At 33.9% G+C, this 26,467-nt stretch overlaps 1 protein-coding gene across 1 annotated transcript in view; it reads right to left on the bottom strand.

The window, feature by feature from the left end:
• The window catches only part of LOC129220197 (uncharacterized), a 43,163-nt gene extending 20,040 nt beyond the window's left edge, over positions 1–23,123 (bottom strand). The window contains exon 1 of the mRNA XM_054854561.1: positions 22,975–23,123. The gene's annotated coding sequence lies outside the window, so the exon portion shown is untranslated. The remainder of the gene's footprint in view (positions 1–22,974) is intronic.
• Between the last annotated feature and the right edge of the window lie 3,344 nt (positions 23,124–26,467).

Genomic DNA, 26,467 nt, shown 5'->3' with positions numbered 1-26,467 from the left:
TTAATAAAAAACACATTTTCGTCCTAGATGGCTCTTTCTACGCGAATGGATGGTCCAATTTTTTCGAATTTGATATGGTTGAAAAGGTCTTTAAAAAAATTCCTAACAAAAAAATTGTCAATGGGCCCAAGGTTCAATAACCTAAATCCACTAGAAAAAAAGTTATAAGCGTTTTTTTAGTTAGCGAAACTCAAAAATTTTAATTTTATCTCTTTTCCATTGTTGAAATTCATTGTTGGAAGCGTGAAACATTTAGTTTTAATTCATTTGTTGAACCGCTTTTTCTACACGAAAAATGCATTTTAATGCTTCGAGTTTGGTATGGTTGGAAAGCTCGCAAAAAATGCTTTAAAACACGCTCTTACCCGGTTTAACCGCGCGGAAATCGAAACCCGCTATGTTGGCTAGAAACAGCGCCAGAAGCAATTAAAAGTTAGTGAAAATTCATTTTTATTTGCTTTTTCACGCGACATAGCGTGAAGAAATTGCTGGATAATATTGTGGTGTTGCCAATTCTCGCTTGAGCATGAAGAAATGAAATACTTGCATTTGTTTTTATTATTAAGATTTTTGCGTAAGTACGGGCATTTAAAATATTTTCATTTTGAATATATTTTCGCGATTTTAATATTTAAATAAATTATTTTACGGAGTGAGGGACGACTTTCAGTTCCAGCTCCCAATAATACCTGCATTTGCTATCACCACAAACATGGGCGTCGCGGCCGGGGGGGTCCAAGGGGTCCGGACCCCCCCAATATTTGAGAACCGGACCCTTTCAATATTTGAAAATCGGACCCTCTCGATAATTGTCAAGATGAAATTCATTATTTTGGGGGAAATTATTACTGTTTTGGCAAAAAAAAAAAAAAAAAAAGGCTTTAAACAGTTGCATAATACATAATTTACCATGTTTAATTCATATCAAACAAAACGAAATGAACATCGAAAAAAAGAAGGAAAAAAAAAGCGAAAAAGAACTGTAAATAATAACAAAATAGGCGATGTGTATAGTGAACGGAAAGTGAAAACCAATGACAAACTATTGCTCTGCTCTCTGCGCATAGCTTCAGTAGAGGATGCAAGAAAGGTAACACTTTCTTCAGAGCGCAATGTCAACCAGTCACAGAGTAGAGATGTGTTAGCGGGGTAATAAATTGTTAACAGGGGGATCCCTTAACCATGGCAGGAAGCCATGCCATTAACTCACAAAAAGTATCCTATGTCCGGTCCCGTATTGAAAACACAAGTCGTGTCCCCGGCGTTCCCAGCTTGGAAGTGATTCCAGCGTATTTGTTGCTATTTGGGGGGAAACAACTAAACAAATTTGTGATACTGAAATCAGATGGACAATTTCCCTCCCCCTTTTTTTCGGCTCTCGCGCTTAAAGCGCTAATAAGTCAGCAGAAGACGGGGATCTGAGTTTCGGCTCCTTTCTTTCTTATCTCGTTTCTCGGCGTTGGCAAGGTTCTGTTTCGAGTTTTGCAGTGTTTGCTTCTCCAATTCGATTCAATTTATATCGACCCCAATGCTACCCAAACAAAATGAGACACCAGACCTCTTTGGCGGTTTTTTGCAGCTGGCAAGAATACCCTGGTCAAAGGATGCTAACAAACTTAGAAAACCACTTTGCTGGTCAAAGGTTAAATTTGGGGTAGAAAGGGAAAGGAGACGCTTCATGTGTTTAAAACTATTCAACACGTGGCTTCAAAGTAGCTTACCGAAGCGAAGTTTCTTAAATGTGTTTGCGGCATCTCAAATTTGACCGAAAAAGCGTTACGTTACAAGAAAAAAAGGGGAGGAGACTAAAAATTAAAGAGTAATTTCAAAAGCAAATGGTAAGCCAGCAGAACGACGGATACTGTGATGTCACTTCCAATTGACCAACGAAAAAGAAGCTCAAGATGACCAGAAAAAAAGACAGAAATAAAATAAGCTTCCCCTGTTGGGAAAAATTGCGACAAAAATTAAGATAATTTCATGTGATCTTTTGATTTCCTTGAGAGTAGGTGACCCGAAGAGCGCTCCTATTTTGGTTATTATACTTTTTTTACACATTCGATAACAACTATGGAGAGGTGGCTTTAAACGGGAAAATGTAGCAAACCTTCTACATCAAATGAACCTGAGCAATTTTTATCTACTGAATCACCATCAACATCCAGGTGCCACTATCAACATCCCACGGAACCGTCTTCAAAAAGGCAAAAGACAACGATTGGTAAGGACCATTCTGTTAAGTGTAATGCCTGCAGGGGCACCCCGATTTTATACCATTCAGATGGGATTACTTTTCAATTTTCCGAATGAAATTCCAAAACAGCGGCTCCCAAAAGTGTTCGTGTTCGTACACTTACGATTTTCAATGAAATACGCCCCTATCCATTGGTTAAAATTAATATTTTGGAATAGGTATTTAATTATAAGATCTATGATCTATTTTCAACAAAACTGCATGTAAATTTTTTATAACATAATAAAACTTGATTTTTAAGAAATCAATAATCAAAAAGTGCCAGAAACTTTATCTGAAAAGTTTTCGTACACTTTGAAAAAATATCTATATATTAGAAAAATAATCGAACTTTTTACTAAGTTCGTGCAGTATACCAACAACACCTTTTAAACGTCTGGAAATAGATTTCATTGTTCTTCCTTTCTTTTTTTTGTGCAATTTCTGAGTAAGTGTTCAACCGCACTTCGAGTCTTACTGTTTCTAGTTTGATTTTCGTTTCAATGCCGTATTTTCGTAATGTAGCCACCAGATATCTCTTATTTTTCTAGATTAAGTTTAAATCTGGGGATTGAGGAGATATTTCTAAGATTAAGGACAATTTTTGAGGCACCTGACGCAAACGTTGAAAACCGTGTGCTTCTCATCTTTATCTTGATAAAATACAAAGTTGTTCCCGATAGCCGAATTTTGGGCTAATAGTTAAAAATTGCTTTTCAAATTCCTCATTTTTTCTTCTATTTACAATTACAACAATTTAACCTAAAATGTTGAATTCATTTTCATTTGTAAGTAAGACGTTATTCCAAAACATTTTGAGCTTATTTCTCATTGATTTTGCGACGAAAAGCGTAAGCTTTCTGTTTTTCGCAAGAACGAGAAAATTTCTGCTAGAAAAGGTCCCATTTGATCCAGCTAATCAGAGAACTTGGCGAACAATTTTAAGCGCGAAATTTTTCATTAAATTCTGCAGAAACTTTTACAGCACTCAAATGTGTATTTTTCATAATTTTTTTAACAGTAAATCTCCGATCACGCTTTGTTAGCTTTGCCGGTTGACTTTTTCTAACCTTGCTTTTGATCTGATTCCGTTCTCAAAAGTATTTTATTAAGCACTTTACTATAGAATGGTATACATTAATTAATTTAGAGACATTTCAAACCAATTTACCACTACTGTGAGGGGTAAAAATCAAATTTTGAATGCTCTTTGTTGCTTTTTCACGAATACCAGCCATTTAAAAATAATAAGCAGAATATTAGAGAATAAATGCACAAAAAATTCAAGCTAAATGACTTTATAGTGTCAACACAATGCAAAAATAATTTTAAAAAATGACCTGTGACAATTTTAATCATGATTTTATTCCAAAATATTTCAGCGTACGGTGACTTTTGTGGCGTAGTGTTTCTCTATCTCTTCGTTTTTTGACAAATTTCAAAAATAAAATCAGTTGTGATGTGAAAAAAAAAAATTAGATTTCATATTCGAATTTAGTTTTGCGTTAATTTAGTTTTACTACAAAATTTCAAGGTGTACGAACACTTTTGGGAGCCACTGTACATTTAATGAGAGTATCTTTTTAATGCAATATTTCACAAAAAACTACTAGAAATTTGGACTTGTCAGACAAAATTTTCTGGGAAAGAAAAGTTTATGGGAGGTCATAGTGACCTCTATCATGTAGCCCCTGAATGCCTGCTAATCAGGTATGCGTTTACTAGAATTATTTTAACATTATGAGTTCTATAGAAACTAATGCGTTAAACTTTTTTTTTTTGAAATGTTCCTTCTTTTATAAATTTTAATAGAATGGCTGCTTTAAAAACTGAGCTTCAACTATCCCATAAAAACTTTGAAGTTAACTGCTTAGATGAAGCAAAGAAAGCTTTGTCGTCAGCCGTTAAAGTTAGGGGTCTGTTTCAAAATGTTGAAAATTTGGTGCGGCTGCTTTTGGTGTGCCCCGCTTCGTCGTGTGAAGCTGAAAAAGCTTTAGTGCTCTGAGAAAGCTCAAAATGTATCTAAGGTTGACTATGACACAAAAGCGGTTAATCATGTTGCTTTATGTTACGTTCACAAAAATATCTTGGATGAAATTAATCACAAAAAAATAGCACGGATATTCGTATACCATGTGCAGTCTAGAAAAAATGTATTTGGTGGAATTTAATTTTTTTTTCTTATTGTGTAAATATGTAAATCAAGATGTACCCGTTTAAAAATTTTGCCTTAAATGTAAACCCCTTTCTATTTGATGTCAAGTTTTTATCTCCTATACTATATATATATATATATATATATATATATATATATATATATATATATATATATATATATATATATATATATATATATATATATATATATATATATATATATATATATATATATATATATATACGCATTTTTCTTGATACAACTTTAAAATGACAGTGTCAGAATGGTCCCCCCCAATAAATTTCAGCTGACGACGCCAATGACCACAAACAGATCTCAAGATGAAAATGTTGATAAAATTGGCGTATTATTACGACGTCCAGTGCTTTCGCATGTACAATTATATGTTGTCGTGAGAAGAGTTCGTTCATTTGACTGTTGGAAATTTTATATTTAACGGCAAGACCATGCCTACTTTTACAAAAAAAATATTGCTTGTATAGAAGTTTTATGTATTAAGGGAGTTTTGCGGCATTATTTCATTCAGAACGATTCCACAATTGTAAAATTGGCGAAATTTATCCATTTTGGCACCAATGCTAGAACGAGAAATATTTTTCTTTTGCATTCGTAAAAAAACGAGTACAGAAATGTCTATTGGCAAAAAACTGACTACGAATGAAGTCTCTCTTTAAGGTGGGGTTCATTAAATTGTAACAAGGCGGGAGAAATAAATGACAAAAGGAACATACAATGGGGAGAATGGGACATCAAGCTTTTTTCCTTTTGATAAGAACGTTTATGAAAAACAGTGTGATATGTGGAAAAGGGAAGAGGGGTTATGGTGAAGTGTGAAACATTGCGATAAAGGGGAGAGAGATCAAAAATTTTGAAAAGTGTATTTGTCAGTTTTCAGGTAAACCGTAAACAAATCACAAACATGATTTTTTAAAAAATTACACTATTATTGCGGCGTCCAGTGTTTTTGAATGGACAATTTTTAATGTAGCAAGTAGAATTCGTTCATTTGACTGTTTGGAATTTAATAATTCTAACGGTGGAGGTCAAGGCAACTTACTCAATAATATTAAACTTATTAAAAGAAGCTTTGTTCATGCAGAAGTTTTACGTACAATCTGAGTTTTGCAGGATCATTTCATTCGGGAAAATTTCGATAATCGTTAAATTGGCTCTTCATCTATTGGCGTCAAATTTTTGGTACCAATTGCAGCCCGAGAAATGTTTTTACTTTGTATACGAAAACAAAGAGTAGGGAAATGTATATTTGCATACGGTTACCACAAAATAGGGGCTATCTACGAATAAAGTCTCGCTTTAAGGTGAGGTTCACGAAAGCGTAACAGTTTGTGACAAGGGAGAGGAAAGACATGACAAAAGGAGCATACAAAGGGGAGAACGTGACAACAAGACTTTTTTTAATAGGAATGTCCATGAAAAACAGCGTGACATGTGACAAAGGGAAGAGGGGGTTTAGTGAAGTGCAAAACATTGTGACAAAGGGGAGAGAAGGTCGAAGATATTGAAAAGTGTGACATTAGTTATGCACCGCCCTTAACCATAAACAAATCACACAGTCGACCAATTTAAAAAATTGTACTATTATTACGACGCTCAGTGTTTTTGAATGGACAGTTATATGTTGACACGAGTAGAGTTCGTTCATATGATACTTGGAAATTTATATTTCTAATGACGAAGAAGCAAATTACTCAATAATAGTAGATGTTTTATAAGTAACATTGTTTACACAGAAATTTTACGTATAAATTGAGTTTTGATGTTTCATTTCATACAGGAAGATTTCGAAAATTGCATAATTGGTGATTTTTGTCCATCGGAGTCAATTTTTTTGTTTCCAATGCCAGCGCGAAAAATGTTTTTTCCTTTGCATACGTAAACAAAGAGTAGGGAAATATTTATTTGCATAGGGTTAGCACAAAGCAACGTGATATCCAAAATAAAATTATTCAAACCATCAATTTGTCGACCACACCAATTTCTCAATGGGGTTGTTTTCTTCAATCAAAAGCACTACTTTTAGCCACTGAAATAGGTAAAATAAGAAAAAAAAATGTTGAGCCAGAAAAAACTTTTATTTTCTCAACAGTTGTTGTTTAAAAACTTTTTTGAATGTCCGATTTTGGAAATAGGGCGTGATCTTTATGACGTTATAAGTGATGTACTTTGGCACGCGACTCCATTGCCGCGCTAAATATTTACGGTTTGCTCTCAACCACGTTTCCAGGTTATGATATTTGCGATGTGCGCTAATGGCATTAGTGAATGGCATTTCATCGCTATTGATGCATTGTGCAGAAGCGTAAAAAAATGAATTTCAATCTGCGCACCGATTAAATTTTTTTTTTTTTTTCAAATTATTTTAAAAAGGCTTATATTCATGTTTTTTCATGCTCTTTCAAAAAAAATTTTTAAAGTTTCAGAAACGACCCCCCATTACCGAAATATAACCCTTTCATCCATTTATTTTGAGATTAACAGACAAAAAGTAAAATTGGAATAAATTGCTACTGTTTGGTATTCCGTGTACATATAAAAATTGTACGTTTCCCGCGATATGCAGTAAATGTGAGTATGAGTAGAAATAAAAGTGTTGGAAATAGTTAAATTCATTCAAGTTTTCTCAAATATTCATTTATGAATATGGTCGAATTTCGACCACTGGGCAAACACTAGTAATTATTAATCGGCAATTGGTCAATTTGCTTATTGGCGCATCCCTATTGTCTGCAAAGTTTTATATTTTTCTGTGTGAATGTTACTTATTTATTGGTTTAATGTTAGTGCTTCGAAATCATTTCTGTGGTTTATTCTTCACCATTTTTGTAGATTATTTAGTTTTGGTATATTGATACCTCTGTCAATGCTTTTTATTTCTTCGTTTATTGTTAGTTTTGAAAAATATTTTTCAGTGTCTTTTTTTTTTTGCTTATTTGTTGCAAATACGATTTTTGTTTATTTATTTATTTACTAGTGGTACCCGCACGGCTTTGCCCGTAATAGAAAATTAAAAGGTCTTTTGGTTCGCCTGTGTATTTACAAGCAATATATGGTGAATTTTCTCGACAACTGGCTTGTGCCCATGTTACGATTCCACGTAATGATAATTTCGTAAATTACTCGTCCATCTTATGATAATTTTGTTCTTAAAATTGGAATAGAAAAAGAACCACGTCGAATTTTCGAAAAATCGCTTCGAGGTGCACACCCCCATGCCACAAACTAACTTTGTGCCAAATTTCATGAAAATCGGCCGAACGGTTTAGGCGCTATGCGCGTCACAGAGATCCGGATAGTCAGAGATCCTGACAGACTTTCAGCATTATTATTAGTAATAGTAAAGATATAGATTTTGACTTTTTTTTCCCACGTGTGAGTATGTGTGCGAGGGGGTGGGGCGAGCCTTAAACTCCACCACGACAAATTGAAGGTCGCGGGGCTTCTCCTTATTTGAATCAAGAAAATGTATGAAATAGAAATTCTTAAACACATTTCAATATTTTTTACAGATCACTTTTTATCGGTTGCTCTTGTACTGATACCCTTTTGTACTTCTATCAGCAAAACTATGCTAACAGCCTCTCAGATGTAACATTGCTCAGTGACGTTGCAAGACCACATCCGTTACCGGTAATTGGGATTTTATCTTTTCCAAGACAACATGTCACATGTTTTAACATAGATCGTTGGCTCAGCACAACACTTTTTGCACCTTTTAATCACCAGAGTTTTTTTCCTTCCCCCCCCCCCTTTCTTTTTCAGAACGCGTTTTGCACTTTGACCCCAAACGCGATGAGAATGGAGATATTAAATGAAAACATTGTTTCCAAATGGGGTTGAGTCAATTTTTTCTACTCTAGAAAAAAATGCGATTTTGTTATGCAAGATTTACTATTGAATTTAAGGAAAAAATAGTTTTTCTCAGCAATCTATGAATGAAAAGTTCGCTCGTAAACTTCCATCGCTCAGCATTGTTGGACTTCAAGCCACTGTTTTGATTTTTCAACTGCAAAAGTTATTTGTAAATGTTCTTCGGTTTATGACCTCGATTTCTGGGAAGCTTACAAAATTTGAAAAAATTCTCATCCTCTAGTAAATGATTTTCCCAGCATTCCATTTTTTCCTGATATTTGGAAGACATTTTTATAATTGCTTTTTCGGGTTGTTTGTTTCCTCTCACTCTTTTTGTTTCCAGGCTTCTGACTGGTTGTCGAAAAAAAAAATATCGCACCACGAAAGATTTATTAATATGAAAATTGTTTTCTACTATCCTCGCTTATAATTATAGCAAGAAAATAACTTAAATGAAGGAAACGGAAAATCGACTTTTTTTTTTTTTTTTTCTTATATTAAGCGTTACAGTCAGAGAAAATGTTACTTAATTTAAAATAGGGAAAATCAATACATGTACGTAAAAATGCAGAAGGAAAAATTAAAACTATTTTTACTAGGGTCTTGAATATATAACTAGAAAAATAATTTTCACAGGGTAATTATTTTATACATTATTGCTGTTTGCAGCCTCAGATGTTATTCAACACTTAAACAGCATAGGGTCTAACTATACACAGGCTTGCCAGGCTTCCCGGTTTGACCAGGACAATCCCGGTTTTCAGAAAAAATCCCAGTGTTCCGGCCGATTTACTCTGCGTCCCGGAAAAGCAAAATTTGATTACAAATGACCAAAGAGGTCTGAAAATAATTAACTGTGAAGGATTATTTTGGATAATTATTTTATCATTTGTAACATTGACCTGTAAAACTAATGCCGGATTAGTTCGCGAGGATTTTTGCAACAAGATTAAATCCAAAAAAGTCCAATAAAAGGAAAAGTATAGTTCATTTTTTTATTTCGCATTCTAAAAGTTTTTTTTTTTTCTCCAATTAAAATAAATTTTTGAATATTTACATTCAAGAAGTGAAATATTCAAATTTTATTTGCTTATGTGATTTTTTATTACCCCTGTTAAGGTTCATAATTAGTAACCATTTATTCATAACATTAAGAATAAACTGCCCAATAAAACACTCCAAAAATTAACCACAGGTGTGTACCTTTTGAATACTAACGACTGTGCGGGAGGGGGGGGGAGGTTGGACATCCCTGTGTCCCGGTTGCACATTTCGGAAATCTGACAAGCCTAACTATACACAGTTTGATTCACTAAACCAGTTAACAACATCATGGGCGGATTTATGGGGGGGCAGAGGGGGGCAATGCCCCCCCAGTTTTGGAAGGACTTTATGTAGTAACACATTTTCAAAATTTTTTTTTCTAAAAATCATTATTTTTTTTCTTCTGTGACTAGTTCAGAAGGGCATGGGTGGATTTATAGAAGGGGGGCTGTGGAAAAACTTTTATGTTTTTTAAAATGGCAACAGTATTAGCCAAGCAGTTTGGTGTATATATACTCAGTGAATTCATGTTCAAGTGCTTATGTTGCTTCTGTTAGTTCTGTTATGATTTTAATTTATGTTCGTTCATTTAGTTCATAATTTTTCTTCAATAAAACGTTTTAAGTTAATTGGTTTCATGTATCTGTTATAACCGCGTGGCAGAAGAGAGTTAGAAGTTGTTTCGCGACATCATTTTTTGGTGCATCAGGCCGCGAAGTCGTGAAAGGTGGAGATTGTGAGAGTTGTGTTTGAAGTTGCTTGTGGAAGTTGTTGGAAATTTTGTAGCACGTGCAAAAAGGTCGTGAGTGGTTTTTCATTTCTATTTTGACTGAAGTTTGTGTTATTTCTGCTGTGTTGTTGTGAACTGAACTGTTGTTGAAGAGTAGGAAATTTGGCTCGTGATTTGAGAATTATAGAAATTGTGCTTTTTTATACGTTAGTTGGTAATTGAAGTAAATAAAAATTGAAATGGCAGATATTGAAAAGTTAAAAGTTAAAAGAGCAGCTATCAGAATGACGACAACTAAACTAATTAAAAAAATAGAAGACTTTTTGGTGAAGATTGAAACTTGCAGCGAGGATAATGATACTAAGTCGAGTATTTTGAAAGAGTTTCATGAGCAATTACTTGAGAAAGAAAAAAGTCTGAAATTTGTGAATTTGGATATTGAAGCGTATTTACCGCTAGATGAAATTGAAAAGGATTGTACTATTTCCGAAGAATATTCGGAAAATATAGTACTTTGGAAACAACGAATAAAAAATAAAATAGAACTTTTAGAGACTAAAACTAACAATTCCAGTTCAGTTAATTCCTCAGAATTAAATGTTCAGAATGTTAGAACTGTAAAATTGCCTCGATTAAACATTAAAACCTACTATGGGGATCCAGTGGGATATTTGGAGTTTATGAATCAGTTTAATAATGCAATTGATAAAAATACAAATTTAAGCAAAATTGACAAGTTTAATTATTTAAAGACATTTTTGGGAGGTGCTGCAGCAAATTGCATTAAGGGTTTTACTTTATCAGAAGAAAATTACGATTCGGCTATTGAATTACTAAAAAAGCGTTTTGGTAATACACATACTTTGATTCAGTTACACATGAATAATTTATTGAAAATTCCTGCTGTGTATAATTCAAGGGATTTAAATAGGTTGCGAATTTTTTTTGATAAAGTGGAAGTTCAAATTAGGAATTTGAAAAGTTTAGGCATTGAAATAGATTCATACTGTAATTTGTTAACACCAATCATACTTGATCGTGTTCCTAGAGATCTTGTTTTGGAATTCAATAGAAAATATTCGGAAGGGTATAAATTTCAGGACGTTCTTACTTTCTTAGAAAGTGAAATTCAATCGCGTGAACGTGCATTACTTGCGCAATTAAGGTCGGAATCGTTTAAATCTGGTTCAGAAAATTCGGATAAGAATGATTGTAAAAATGGGTCAAGTAACAGTAAGAGTTATAAAAACTATGCTGCAACAGCAAACTATGTGGCTAGTACAAAAAAGCATTGTGTATTTTGTAATAGTCCAGATCATGAGTTTTGTGAGTATAAAACTATCGAAGATCGTAGAAATAAGTTAAAAAATGAAAACCGTTGCTTTAAATGTTTTTCGAAAAATCATTATAGTCGCATGTGCAGATTAAAAGTTGAATGCAAATTTTGTAAAAGTAAATTTCACAGTTACGTTTTATGTGAAAATGCTAAGAATAAACCTTTAAGTAATGACAAAGTTAATGAACAAAATAACTCTGTTGTGACGCAATGTAATTCGTCGGCTTTAAAATCAAATATTTTATTGCTTACATGTTCAGTTATTGCAAGTGCAGGTAAAGATTCAAATTCTGTAGAAATTGCTCGAGTACTTTTAGATAACGGTTCTGAAAGATCTTGGATTACAAAATCTTTAGCAAGTCGTTTAAAATTAAATATAGTTAGAAGGGAAAGGCTTTCAGTTTATTCTTTCGGTTCGGTAAAAACATCGGAAAGATTTTATGAGGTTGCAAAACTTAAACTATCAAATAGAAATAATTCTGAATCATCAATTGAAATTGAAGTTTTAATAACGCAAACAATAACTTCAGCATCCTTAGCTGTACCTAATGTCAACGTTCAAAATGCATTGCAACAGAAAGGCTTGTTCCTTGCAGATATGTGTAATAGTGAAAATGAAATTGAAGTTTTAATTGGAGGGGATGTGTTTTGGGGTATAATTTGCGATTCAAAAGTGTTCAAAATAAATGAAACATTAAGTTGCGTACCAACGATGTTTGGGTTAGCTATTCAGGGGGTCCAACAAAATTGCAATTCAAGCTTCGTAGGAGTTTTGGCTACGGATTGCGTAATTGCAAAGGATGTTCAGGTTCTTTGGAATCTTGATGTTTTAGGTATCACAGATAAGGAAGAATTAACTTTAACAGATAAGCGTATAATAGATAGATTTCAATCAAATTTAAAATTCATTCAGGGTAGATATGAAACACGATTGCTATGGAAATTTTCCCCGATTGAGTTAGGGAATAACTTTTGTAATGCAAAGAAAAGATTTGATGAATTGCAAATAATTCTTCGGAAGGATGAATGGTTGGCTAAAGAATATAAAATTATTGAGGAACAAGAACGGCTAGGTATAGTTCAGGAATGTATTAGAACTGAAAACGAATACTTTATGCCACATCGTCCTGTTGTTAGGATTGATAAGGATACGACTAAAGTGAGACTCGTTTTTAATTGTAGTTCAAAATTAAAGCAAAATATTTCGTTAAATGATGCGTTAGAATGTGGTCCAAATTTAAACGCTAACATTCTTGATATTATGTTAAACTTTAGGAAGTTTAAAATTGCATTCAATGCAGACATTGAAAAGGCTTTCCTTATGATTAGTATTGCAAAAAATGATCGTAACTATTTGAAATTTATTTGGGCTTCAAATAACTCTGAGGGATATAAAATTATGCAAATGAATCGATTACCATTCGGTTGTACAATGTCAAATTTTGTTCTCAGTGCTACAATTAAAACTCACATAAAAAAATATGAAGATAATAGGCGTAAAACTGTTGAAATGTTGAAAAGTTCATTATACGTCGATGATTTGTATTTTGGAGCTGAAAGCGTGGAAGAAGCATTTCAGTTGTCGTCTGATGCCGTATCAGTTTTGAAAGATGGGAGTTTCAACTTAAGAAAGCTCAGATCTAATTCAGTTGAATTGGAATCTTTATGGGTTGACCAGGGTCTGAGTACTAGTGAGTGTTTGGAAAATTGTCAGTTAAAGGTGTTGGGGTTGAATTGGAATACTAAAGAGGACAGTTTGTCATTAGATGTAAAATCTTTGAGTAATTTATCTTCGTTGAAAAATACTAAGCGTTGTGTGCTGCAGACAGCCGCAATGATATTTGATCCAATGGGTTTTTTGTCTCCTTTTGTTGTAAGAATTAGATGTTTAATGCAAGATATTTGGAAAATAGGTGCAGATTGGGATGATGAATTGCCAGAGAATTTGACTTTGAAGTGGAGGAAGTGGTATGGGGAGATTAAAGATTTAGATTCCATAACGGTAGAAAGATATTTCTTTTTAAATGTGAGTGACCTTAGGGATTCTGTTGAAATACACATATTTTCGGACGCGTCATTAGTGGTTTATGGTGCGGTTGCATACTTTAGGTATAGTAATAAGAAGGGTGAAGTTTCGACGTCCTTTATAATGTCAAAAGTCAGAGTGGCACCGTTGAAAAAATTAACGCTTCCGAGACTGGAATTGTTAGGAGTGTTAGTGGCTGCAAAATTGTGTAAATATTTGTCTGGTTTATTTAATAATTTGTCTGATAGAGTAATATTATGGACGGATTCAGAAATCTGTTTGTGTTGGATTAGAGGTTCATTTAGGGAGTGGAAACAATTTGTTGCAAATCGTATTTGTCTTATTCAAGATTTGACTTCGCCTAGTATGTGGAAATTTTGTCCAGGTTTAATGAATCCAGCAGATAAACTGACAAGAGGTGAATCATTGAGTTTGTTGAAAAATGACAGCGTGTGGTGGCGCGGACCAAAGTGGTTGACTAGTCCTAGAGATGAGTGGCCGTTGCAGAAACAATACTGTTCGAATGACGCGGCGAAAGTTGAACTTTTGAAAGTTAGTGTTAACACGGTTGTTTCATCGTACAGTCCTGTATTAAAAGTTAACGACTTTAGTAATTTCAAAAAATTACTGAGAGTGACTGCATGGGTGTTGAGATTTATTTCGAAGTCCAGAAAATTATCAATTGAAAAGGGTCCACTGAGTGCTATAGAATTACAAGAAGCTGAAGCGATGTGGATAAAAACTGTGCAGTGGGAAGTGTTCCGCGAGGAAATTCAAAGGCTTCAAAAGAATCAGCAGATTAGTAAATCTTCTAAGATTTATTCCTTATCTCCATATCTGGACGAGACTGGTGTTCTTAGGGTAAGAGGACGTCTTAAAGAGGCTCCATTGACTGAAAATGAAAAACATCCAGTTTTACTTCCGAAATCGAAATTTGCGGAATTGGTGATTTTTCATGAACATCTTCGTGTCTTTCATTCGGGTGTATCATCAACTTTAGCTCAAGTGCGTAAGAAATTCTGGATACCGAAAGGAAGACAGACTGTGAAAAGAGTTATTTCTACTTGTTTAATCTGCAAAAAATATTCGTTAAAACCAGCTAAGCAGTTAACTGGTCAATTACCCTTGGAACGTATTGCTGAAAGTCCACCGTTTACTAATGTGGGAACTGACTTTAGTGGTGCAATAACTGTTAAATCTAAATTAAACAGTTGTGAGAAAGTGTACATTGTATTATTTACATGTGCCGTAACTAGAGCGGTTCATATTGAAGTAGTGCAAGATATGTCCGTAAAAAGTTTTATCTTAGCTTTGAGACGTTTCCTAGCAAGAAGAGGAAATACAAAAATAATATTTTTTGATAATGCAAAGACTTTCCGTTCATCTTGTGAAATACTGAAATCGTTTCGTAAAATAATAAAGCATCCAGAGCTGCAGAATTTTGTAGCGTCGGAAAACATCATTTGGAAATTTATTCCAGAACGTTCTCCATGGTGGGGAGGTTTCTGGGAACGATTGATGAAAAGAATTAAAGACCCGCTGAGAAAAATACTCAGAAGAGCTCTATTGACATTAGAAGAGCTTGCTACCATCCTTACAGAAATTGAGTTTATTTTGAATAATAGACCAATTACCTATGAATTCAACGATTTAAATGAACCTATTGCATTGACACCTTCATGTTTTTTATTTCCAGGAAAGGACAAGATTAACTTTCCAAATTATTTCCTTGAGGTATTTGACAAAAGCTCTAACCAAAAGACTTTACAGAAACGTAAATTGTTCCAGACTCGTTTAATTAAGCAAATTTGGTCTCAATGGAAAGAACAGTATTTATTGCAATTGAGAAGTGCTCATAATTTTTTAGTTCCTCACTCCCAACAGAACTTAAAAATTGGAGATGTAGTGCTTGTTGAAGGACCTTTGAAAAATAAGTTACTGTGGGACATGGGTGTGATCGATAAAGTTCTCATAGGAAGAGATGGCAATGTACGTGCATGCATAGTCCGCACGTCTAAAGGTTACTTAAGAAGAGCAATTCAACTACTCTATCCATTCGAAGTGACTGTTTTGTAATGAAATGTATTGTTTATTGAATGTTTAAATTAGTTTAATTTCAGACTGAAGTATGTTGATTGTTAATTTAAGTGATGATTGAAATGTCTAATTTAGTTTAAATTGATAGATCTGTTTAATTTATATTAAGTTTTAGTGTACTCATTAAAGAGTACAGGTGGGGAGTATGTGGAAAAACTTTTATGTTTTTTAAAATGGCAACAGTATTAGCCAAGCAGTTTGGTGTATATATACTCAGTGAATTCATGTTCAAGTGCTTATGTTGCTTCTGTTAGTTCTGTTATGATTTTAATTTATGTTCGTTCATTTAGTTCATAATTTTTCTTCAATAAAACGTTTTAAGTTAATTGGTTTCATGTATCTGTTATAACCGCGTGGCAGAAGAGAGTTAGAAGTTGTTTCGCGACAGGGGCATAGGGGGCAATGCCCCCCAGTTTTGGGAGAACTTAAAATAGTAACAACACATCTTCCAAAATCTTAAAACAAAAAAATCATTATTTTTCTTTTTTGAATAGTTCAATGAAAATGAAGAGAATAGGAGGGAGAAAAGAAAAAAAAAACATTAAATACAAATAGTAAAACTTTCACTCGGGTGCTGAAAATATGCCTATATTCACTATTTTGAACTGAAAACCATTTGGGCAAGTGTATAAATGAAAATATAGGCTAAACGAGCTATGCATTCAGCTGCAACACTTATAATAATTGATGATTATTTTTAAATTAGAACCTAAAACAAAGGGAACCCCCCTCCCCATTTGCGCTAATAGAATGATCTACTTGTTATGATTTGTTTTCTTTCTTTTCAGAATGTTTATTTTCAATTTGCGTGATTTCAAAAATTAGATATTTTGTGTTGTTACAGACGAAAGATTTTGGAGAACCTTCTGGAATTCACACGTTCTTATTGGTAAAATTGTAAAAATATTTTAACCGTAAAAACTGACGAATTTTCGTAAAAATTACAAAAATCTGTAGGTAAGAGTGAATTACATATAGGGCCGGATTTGCCTATAAGATAAACAAGCTATAGCTTCTTGCTACTGCTTTGAAGTGGGTCCGTAACTCGCAAAAAAATTGCATGATTTGTTCCTTGAAAAATGGTAAGTGCTTGAAAAAACTAACTTTATTTTCAAGTGCTTGAAAACCTTGAATATTTGGAAACGTGTGGCTACAAACCTCAAATTTTAAAATTTCTAACAAATGCTAGGGGGATGAATGCCAAAATATGTCAAATTCAGCTCCTTGCTACATCCTGCATCAAAAGTGTAAAAATCATGGTTCTTTCGTTTGTAACATATTACTTGAAATAACTTTTTGTGATCACATGTTTCATATCTTGCTATTTATTTAACCCCAAATGCAGTATTTTGGAAATTCTTCTGTATTGATTGCTTTTAACTTGCTTCTACTGCATATAGTTGATCTGTTTAGCTCAGAAAAAATGATACACTACATCTATTTCTTTTCGTTTTCTGCACTGCTTATAATTTAAAAAAAGGTTGTTGTAATGAGAGAATTCTTTTGTTTATTTTTTCTTTTAAACTTAAAATAGCTGTTTTTTTTATATAAAGTTTGAATAATACTGTACAACTGTATAATCTAGTACTCAATTTCAGAGACTGGAAAGTGCAAATGAGGTGCCTTAAATTATTAAATCTTCTAAAATTCTTGAAAAGAATTGGCGAAGTATAGCCTACAGGGCTCTTGTGCCAAAACACCCAATCTAACCAACCAAACCTTGAAAATAGTTAGACAAGTCTTTGAAACTCCTAAGCAAAGTGTGCTTCCATTTTATTTCTTATCAAGTGTATAAATTATGAATTGTTCTAATAAGTAGTATGTTACTCTCATGTTACATATTTTCTAAATCTGTACAGCATTTCTTTTAAAGTATTAACTTACATCACAAAGCACATTTAAATCATGAAACTTTTTTTAAAAAAATATTTGTCTATTTTTTCCCCGAGATTTTTGTCTGTCCAATTAACCCTTATAAGGCTTCAGAATGCAGAATTTTGTATCCATTTTACAAAATTTCCTCCGGGGGAGAAGCCCCCGTACCCCTTAAAATTGAAGATATTCTATATTCCACTTAAAAGGGAGCCCTGCGTCGCTCTCTTGATACCAGTCACCTCTCTTAAGGTCAATTAAAAAAGGACAACATGAAAACACACCATTAATGAAAAACACAAAAAAGGTAAAGCATGGCCTTATGCATCACCGGAGACAAACTAAAACATGGAGGAGGGGGCAAATTAAAATGCTGCTCACAAAAAGGAAAAAAAAAATCCTGCCCCCCCAAGAACTCAGTCCTAAATCCGCCTATGAACAACATTTTTAAAGGGAAAAGATTCATGAAGCTCTATTTCGTAAATAACTGATTCTAGTTGGCCCTAAAGCGATCGTCCATCATTTTGTGTCGCTCCGCAACTTTCTCTCTATCTCAACAGTAGAAAAACACAGTTTCGCTTCTTGAAAAGTATCTTTTTGTCAATGAATGTTCACAGATTTTTAATCGTAACTTATGTAACTGACAATATACGTACAAAAATGTTGGTTTTCACCTTTATAAAATATTTTTTTAATAAAAAAAACGAATACTAGTACAAAGGCGTTTTGAAGGAATTTACGATCATTTTTAAAAGGTTTTTTCCCCCATAAGGACTTTTTAGAGTTATCATTTAAAAGTTGATATAGTAAAACAGTAGTGAGCTAAATGAACTATATCATAAAGCTCACTTGGAACTTGGACTTGGTTTTGTAACTTAGACAACAGTTTGAACTTATTTATGTAAAACAGTATAATTTATATCATTAACTAGTGGTACCCGCACGGCTTCGCCCGTAGTAGAAAATGAAAAGATCATTTGGTTCGCCTCTATATTTACAAATATTGGATAATGATTTTCTTGCCAATTTATTATATTCATTCGTTTGCCCATGTTACGGTTCCACGTTATGATAATTTCGTAATTTATCATAACGTGGAACCGTATACCATGATGTGATAATTTGCTCGGTAAAATTTTCTTAAAATTGGAATAGAAAAAGAACAAAATCGAATTTTCGAAAAATCACTTCGAGGTGCACACCCCTATGCTACAAACTAACTTTGTGCCAAATTTCATGAAAATCGGCCGAACGGTTTAGGCGCCATGCGCGTCACAGAGATCCAGGCAGAAATCCAGACAGACTTTCAGCTTTATTATTAGTAGAGTGTAGAAGGGATGTGTGTAGTTTTCTCGTAAAATATTTTTCACTTCTAAAAATTGCAAAATTTCTTTTTTCCTTAACTAATAAGGTTTTATTGTGTTGCAGGACTCTTCGTGTTTTTTTTTTTTTTTTTTTTTTTTAACATTTTACGACACTTACTTGTTTGTCATGGCGATTTTACATTAAAAAATGTCTTTTATTTAAACCAGCTTTTTAAAGATACTTGTTCTTAAAAATTCAACAAACTAAAAAATAAAATGTTTTAACCAGTTTTAAATCCATATTTTAAAAAATAATAAATTAAATCATTTTATACCAATATGAGTTCAAATAAAATAGCTCAGATTACATCTGTAACGAACTGTTATCAATTGCAATAATGACTTTTTATAAATCAACAGACACTGAGATAAATCATATATGTATATTCAGTGACGTCGCAACGGGGGGGGGACGGGGGTGGAGGGGCGATCCGCTCCGGGTGCCACCTGTCAGGGGTTGACACCCAAAGTAGAGTTGCAAGTTCTTGAAAAATTAAATACCTCGATTCAGAAAATTCTCCAAATATTTTGAATTATACTTACTTTATCAAACTCGGTTGCATCACCATGAGGGGGGGGTTGATGATACCAAACTGGATTTAACAGTTATAAAAAAAAATTCTAATTTAGTTCGGAAATTGTCTTTTAACACTTTAAATAACTTTTAATATATCAAATAGAGTAGCATCACGGGGGGGGGGGGCTATTTGCATTGGTTGACATCCTTCTAGGGGGTGACACCACAGGGAGGTAACACCATACAAACAGCTTTCATAGTTTTATTTGTCTTTTATGCATTGGTCAAATTAAAATGTCGATGTAACAAAAACATAGTTGTTTTTTTAAATATTTAAAATTTCATTTTCTTCTGTTTACACAAAACTTTTTTTTGGGGGGGGAGGGTTTGTAAAGAGGGGGGAACGCCAGAAATTACCACCCAGGGTGTCACTCGTACTAGGTAAGCCACTGATATATTATTTAAGAGGTTTTCACATCAAAGTAAAGATTAAACGAAAACAGAATTTTTCTGCACAAAAAAAAAAAGTTTAATTGAACAAATTGGCTTCAGTTACATGTTACTGTAACCATTAAATCAAGGTTCGCCACTTGATTTTTCAGTGGAAATTAAAAGATATTTCCTTTAATTTTTACTTTCTTCTATCTTAATATATAAAAATCTTCTGTGCGGACGTTTGTCACCATAAGGCTTTTAAACGGCTGGACCGATTTTGATCAAGTATTTTGTGTGTAAATTTTTGTGTATTCAACTTACTAGAACCAAATTTTGGAAACATTTAGAACAGCATATAGTTAGATTAGTTTCGATAAAAATCGAAAGATTTTCGGAAAAGTCTATAACTGTAATATAAATTAATAATTTGCCCTTAGACTAAAGCATCATTCAAATTGAAATGTTAGAAACAAACAGAGGTATATAGCTGAGGATTTTGAAATATGTAAAAATACTCCTCGATATTTTTAAAGGGAAATTATTTTTAGGTGTGAAATACATGCATGTAAACAGGGGAGGATACAGAAGTAGTTTTCGGAGGGGGCACATTAGAGAGTAAAAAGTGTACCATTCCCTACCCTCATACAATTTTGCATCAAACTTCTAAGGAAATGTGGAATATATTACGGTTTTGAGGCAAAAGTACTATGTAGATTCCTTACTTTTTCATTTCTCATAAAGTAAAATGAAATCCATAATTTCACAATCAGCTTTTTTGATTGCAATGACTCTTCAAGGTACACATACTTTTTTTTGTTTGTTTGTTTGTTTGTTTGTTTCTTAAAGTCAATTTATGATTCAATGAAGAATTACTAGAAAAATCGCGATTTTTTTGTGACTTCTGACTCTAATATCACTTCTATAGCAAACAAAAGGCATTCTGTTCGAATATGTTTCGGGCGATTTTCTTAAATGATAGTTTACAAATTTAATTTATGGTGAAATGAATTTAAAAAAATAAAATAAAAATACTAATACAATATTCAGTAAATTCACCCCCAGCTCAGTCATTTCCAGCCGAGGACTGCAGTTTCGTGCGTATTAGCACTCATCAGCCCGGCATAGGAAAGTGACAGAGCTGGAGATGGAAAACCTCTTAAGGAAGCCAAGAGTGCCAAACAAACTGGTAGCTAATATAGAATTAGCACAGACCAGACGAGTGACCGAAGCAATGGTTCGGTTCAACTCGAAGATTGAAGGCAAGGCATGGTATATTCAGTAAATTACCGCTCATTAGCCCGGGCTAAAGCAGAATACACCGTCAGCTCAGTCATTTCCAGCCGAGGACTGCAGTTTCGTGCTTATTAGCACTCATCAGCCCGGCATAAGAAAGTGACCGAGCTGGAGATGGAAAACCTCTTAAGGAAATGACTAGTACAATACTGAAAATATTCTCATTGGGATAATAAAATTGATTTTATCCCTAAAACCTACTACTGCATGTAAACAATAACCATAATAGTGTTTACTGTAATTGGGGCAAAGTCAACAACTCCAAGAAAACATCTTTTCTTGGTGGTGCACGCGAAGGTAACTTGGCAGTATTGTGAAGGCTACGCAGATCCTAAATCGCACCATTCACAAACACTGCAAGGTTAGATTTGCCCAACTATAGGTACAGTAAACCGACCTAGTGATTAATTCCATGAAAAAACTAACTTTCCAACCAAAGAAGGTGGAAAGAAAAGATGAGATGTATATCATGATGATTTTTAACATTTTGTGCTTAAAAAAAGAAAGCATACAACGCGTTAAATAAAACATATTCAGCACATGAACTATTTTAAAATGCACAAATTGGAAAAATCCGTTTGACTTAAATTTTGAGGAGTATTTCTGATTTTCAACGCAAGGAAACGGCGTAGTATTGTGGGAGGAAAAGTGCTGGGATGCTTACAGATACGGAAAAAGTTCATGAAATCAAAAAGGGGAAGGAAAGGGGGCTCCTATGTTAAAATAGGAAAAGGGGGAACGCCGCACAGTGGGGCGAACTAAAGTAATTTTGGACATAGGGCGGAAAATTAAACCATTTAATATTGCATTTTTACTGTCGTATTGACAAACTACGAAGATATTCCCACTAAACTAACGATTTTTTCTTATTATTTTACCCAGAGATGATACTTTGGATTCGAAGAATTTACTTGCTACTTCTATGGTAGACAATTAATTAAACAGTAGGTAACTTGTTCAAAAACTCAAGAAAATGGAATGCTGTGATGTGCTGTACTTTATGCGCCCCTAATAAATGAAAGAAACACACAAAAACATATCTTAGAAAATTTTGTAGATAATTTTCAAAATATTTTGAACGCATTCTTTAATTACGAAACTCGCTAACAAAACTATTGAATCTCACATATTGTAGAGAGTTTTAGCTTTTATAATCTGGTTTCAGTTTTTGCCTAAACTTGCCTATTCCAAAGATATTGACAATTAAAGCCAAGTAAACATATTTGCATTATCATATTTACATTATTCAGTTTGTTCACTTTTTATTGCAAACCCGTTCAATTAAATCTTTTGGAGAATCACCTTAATAATAGGGATAACGATGGGGATTTATTCAACAATTTATTGATCAATTCTGACACAGGACCGGATCAAGGATTCGGAGGCCCATAGGCATTAGTAGTTGTTGCCCTCTAGAGCCATCGTGAGATCAAAAAACGGGGAGGGGGGGGGGGGTCCTGTAGCGTCTAAAATTTTTACACACAAATGCGCACGCACATATATTTTTATTGTATACAAACAGGGAAGGAGTCCCCCTTTTTTTTGAGGAAAATATAACTTTTCTTTTGTATTTTCAACTCTGATATTTCTCCGGGCCCCCTCAGAATTGGAAATTGGATAAACTAATGTTTCATATTTCCATGAAATTTGATTTTAATTGTTAATTACTTATTTTATTTTGCATTCATTACTCAATATTTCATTATTTTTGCATTTTAAATAACAAAATATGATCAAACTGTTAAGCAGATATTGGTTTTACTGAAATGTCAAACCTCACCATTCACTCGCCCCAGTGTACGCCCGTCCCCCTGCGTACACCCTCGACTACACCACAGCGTGTCTTTCGCTTGCATAGGCGTTAAAAATATATCTGGGTGGATATGTTAATTTTACGACTTCGAGATAAACAGAGCTTGTATTTGATGGAAAATGAAAGGCAATTGCGAATTCATGAATGAAATACAAAACAAGTTACCTTAAATATCCGGTAGTTCTTTAAAAATATATCCAAAGAGCAGCAAAAATATTAGTTGAATTTTCCGTTGGAAAAAATGGCGTGCTTTCCCAAAGCGTCTTTGCGTTCCTTGGTGTGCATATCATTTCTTATCACTTATTATTTGTCATTGAGAGTGGTTCTTGCCCCAGAGGTACCTTATCACTATTCACTCAACTTCGTTACAGGTATTTATCGCAGGAAAGATATCGTTGCCTGGACGACGACATGCCTTACCTGTGATGCCTCAAAAACTTCATTTTATGAAAGATACAATGGAAAGCTTTATTAAAACATTTTTGTCTCTCAAATTACCAAGCTTACGCTACTGGGCACTCTGCAGGCGCGGAATCAGAAAGGGGGTCATGATTCGGTCCTTACAATAGTCTCTTGAGTTTGAGGAACAGCTAAAAGTTGCAGGAGGTCATATCAGGAGAAAAAGAAGCCTATTGAACTACAAAAGTCTGGGTTTTTACCGAGAAACGTCTGAATCAAGTACGAGAAGTGTGCTGGAAAATTGTCTTGGAATGCCATCTGCGTCTTCTAAAAGGTTTCTATCTGGCTCCGACCACATGAATGTAGTCTTATGTATAACATTATTCTTAAACTTTGGTTTCTTTAGTTGTCAACAAAAGCACAAAATCTGGCATTAGTTGGCTGCAAACTTAATTAATTTTAACTATGATAAGTAAAATACTTAAAGTATTATTAATTAAAATTAATTAATAATAATTCATTGCATTAAAATAACCTATTTAAGTTGTATTCTAATCTGTTTAGACCAGTATTCAAACCAGCCAACACAGTACAATAAATGAATACTACGAAAACCTTTAAAAAACTAAATGTTTTACGAACATGATACATTTAGATATTGATCAAATATTAGCATCATACTCGACACAGGACACACATTCATCGTTGATTATAAATTTACATGATACGTGACACATCCATCTTGTATGACGAAAAATACAATAAAATTTTACTTAAAATAATAGTAATAAATGCGGCGAAAACCATCTTTAAAATTACACATTTTATGAATATAATTCGGACTATTGATGAATACTCACCGATTATTTTCAATTGTAGAAAAATCAAAAGCGAATGAAGACGTCACAGTCCATCGGTTTTTGGGTTCATAGGTTTCTTTTTAACTTTTCAAAAAAGACAACAATGTTTTGCATCCGAACGCTTCAGTTTTTGTTACAGGTAGTCCTTTTTCTTATAAACGCGGTTTTTTCAGCAGCGTTTCCTTCCAATACAGTGCTTACTGTATTTAGCTAATTTACGGGAACCCTCGTATGACGAGGTTACAGTGTCTGGCGCCCTTCATTTCGTGTGAATGTCGTGTTCCGTCGAAAAGAGGGGCGCCTTGCTGCGCCCCCGCATTTCGTGGCGCCCTGGGCGATTGCCCCGCTTGACCCCCTTGGGACGGCTCTTGCCATAGCATATCATGGACGATCACAATTGCTTCGAATTTTGGGCAATTTGAACAGTACCCGATGCGTAAACGAAGTTTTACAGCCCCAAGCTATTCCTTTCCTGCAAAGGATTGCCAGGGGCTGTATTCCAGCAGGATAATGCCCGTTTACATGTCGCCAGGACTGTCAAATCCTACCTTGATTCGCAGCAGGTACAGCTTTTTCCTTGGCCTGAATATTCCCCAGATATGTCACCGATTGAACATGTGTGGTATTTCATTGGGCGGCGTCTCGCTCGTGATCCTCGTCCTGTTGCTTCGACAGACGAACTTTGGTTGCGCATACATACTCTTCCGCATCCAAACTTTGTTTCACTCCATGTCGAGTCGTGTAGCAGCTCTTACTGCGGTGAGTAGTGGTCACGCAAAATACTAATTTCTATCTCATTTTACTGTTTGTTTGGTTTGAAAATGTAATCATTTATTTGTACCCTTACCACTCAACTGTGTATTAAATTTCATTCAACTATGATGCTTCCTTCATGGTGTTGCAATTTTCACAAACAGTAGTATATTTCAAACTGCAAAGATTTGTTTTTCGTTTTTAAAGAGTTTTTAGTCATTTTAGTTGAAGAATGTGTTTATTTTACTTCAGGATAGGGGGGGGGGGGATGAATGATTTTCGCTTACTCAGAGAATTGTTTTTACCTTTATCCTTTTTCTAAACGATATCCTTTCGATTGTTTTTTACTTCCTTTTACATAAAAGGAAGTATTGTATTCGCAAAAAAAATTTCACTCAAAAATCGGCCTTAATTTTCATTTTTCTCACCCCCGAATGAATGTTGAGTTTTTTTTTTCGACCCGATCACACGTGGATATAATGCCTAGGAACGTACAGACACCCGAAATATACATTTTGACGACCCTCGAGTTAATTACAACGAATTTTCTCGTGACCACCATAGCAGCTTAAAACATTTTTTTTTTACTTATTTTTTTTTCAACGTAACTGTTCAAACACTTGATAGTTTTTTGATATTTTTCAACTTTTTAATTTACAAAGTTTGAACAGAACAACGTCTGTCGGGTCCTCTAGTTAGTTAATAATAGTTTAAGTAGACCAGTTTTAACACAAAAGCATGATTCTAATTAAATTTAATGCTTACCCCCACCCAGATGCAACCAACAATCCTTCAACTATAATTCTAGGAAACAGTAGTGCCACTATTTCCTAGAATTATAATTTTCATATTTTTTAGGAAGAAAAATCTTAAATCTTAAAATTTGGCAATTTTCTATGTTTATCAGCTTAGAGTCAACAAAAGTTCTGAAATTGATTCAATTGTTCAAATGGGATGAAGAAGGTTTCCATCATCATTTATATTTTTAGTGTAAAATAATATGTTGAACAAAAACTTTTCCTCGCTATAACATATTTATCATGGTGTATGAGAAAAACTGCAAATTTTTACTTTGTTCAGAACAACTAATTTTGGAGTAAAAGCAATATTGGAAGAGTTTGAAAATCTGTTACATACACAGAAAGAGGGATCTATGTAGTTTCAGGGGTGCCCACAGGGGGGGATTATGGCGCAAGTTGCGTCATCAAAATTTTTTGGGGGGGGGGGATTTTTTTCCAGAAGTTTTTTTCTTTCTTTAGAACATGAAATTTTGGAAAGAAAAAATATTTAAACTCATTCAACAAGAAATAGATGCATTAATAATACTTTTTTCACGTACTCCTCAGAGCCGTTGCCGTAGCCGCTCCCCAGTTTTTCAGAAGAGGGGCCGCCAATATCATTTTGGCGATGCAACTAACGAAGAAAAAGGGAAACTCTTCGTTGTTTTGAAAAATTAAAATAGTAATTATAAATGAACAATTGAAATAATAGTGACAAAAGGTATTTTTTCTGTAAAATTTTAATAGAAAATGTAACCTTAAAATACAATTTAGGAACATCCATGATTCTCTTTTATTAAGAGTATCTAAGTAAGGGCCGCAGAAATGTACGCTTCAAACATTTTTATTATTAATACAAAAAAAAAA

This window comes from Uloborus diversus, chromosome 4 (assembly GCF_026930045.1).
Source record: "Uloborus diversus isolate 005 chromosome 4, Udiv.v.3.1, whole genome shotgun sequence".
NCBI classification, from domain to species: Eukaryota; Metazoa; Arthropoda; class Arachnida; order Araneae; family Uloboridae; genus Uloborus; species Uloborus diversus.
The sequence above is the reverse complement of the archived record's forward strand: the minus strand, read 5'-3'. Positions and strand labels throughout refer to the sequence as shown.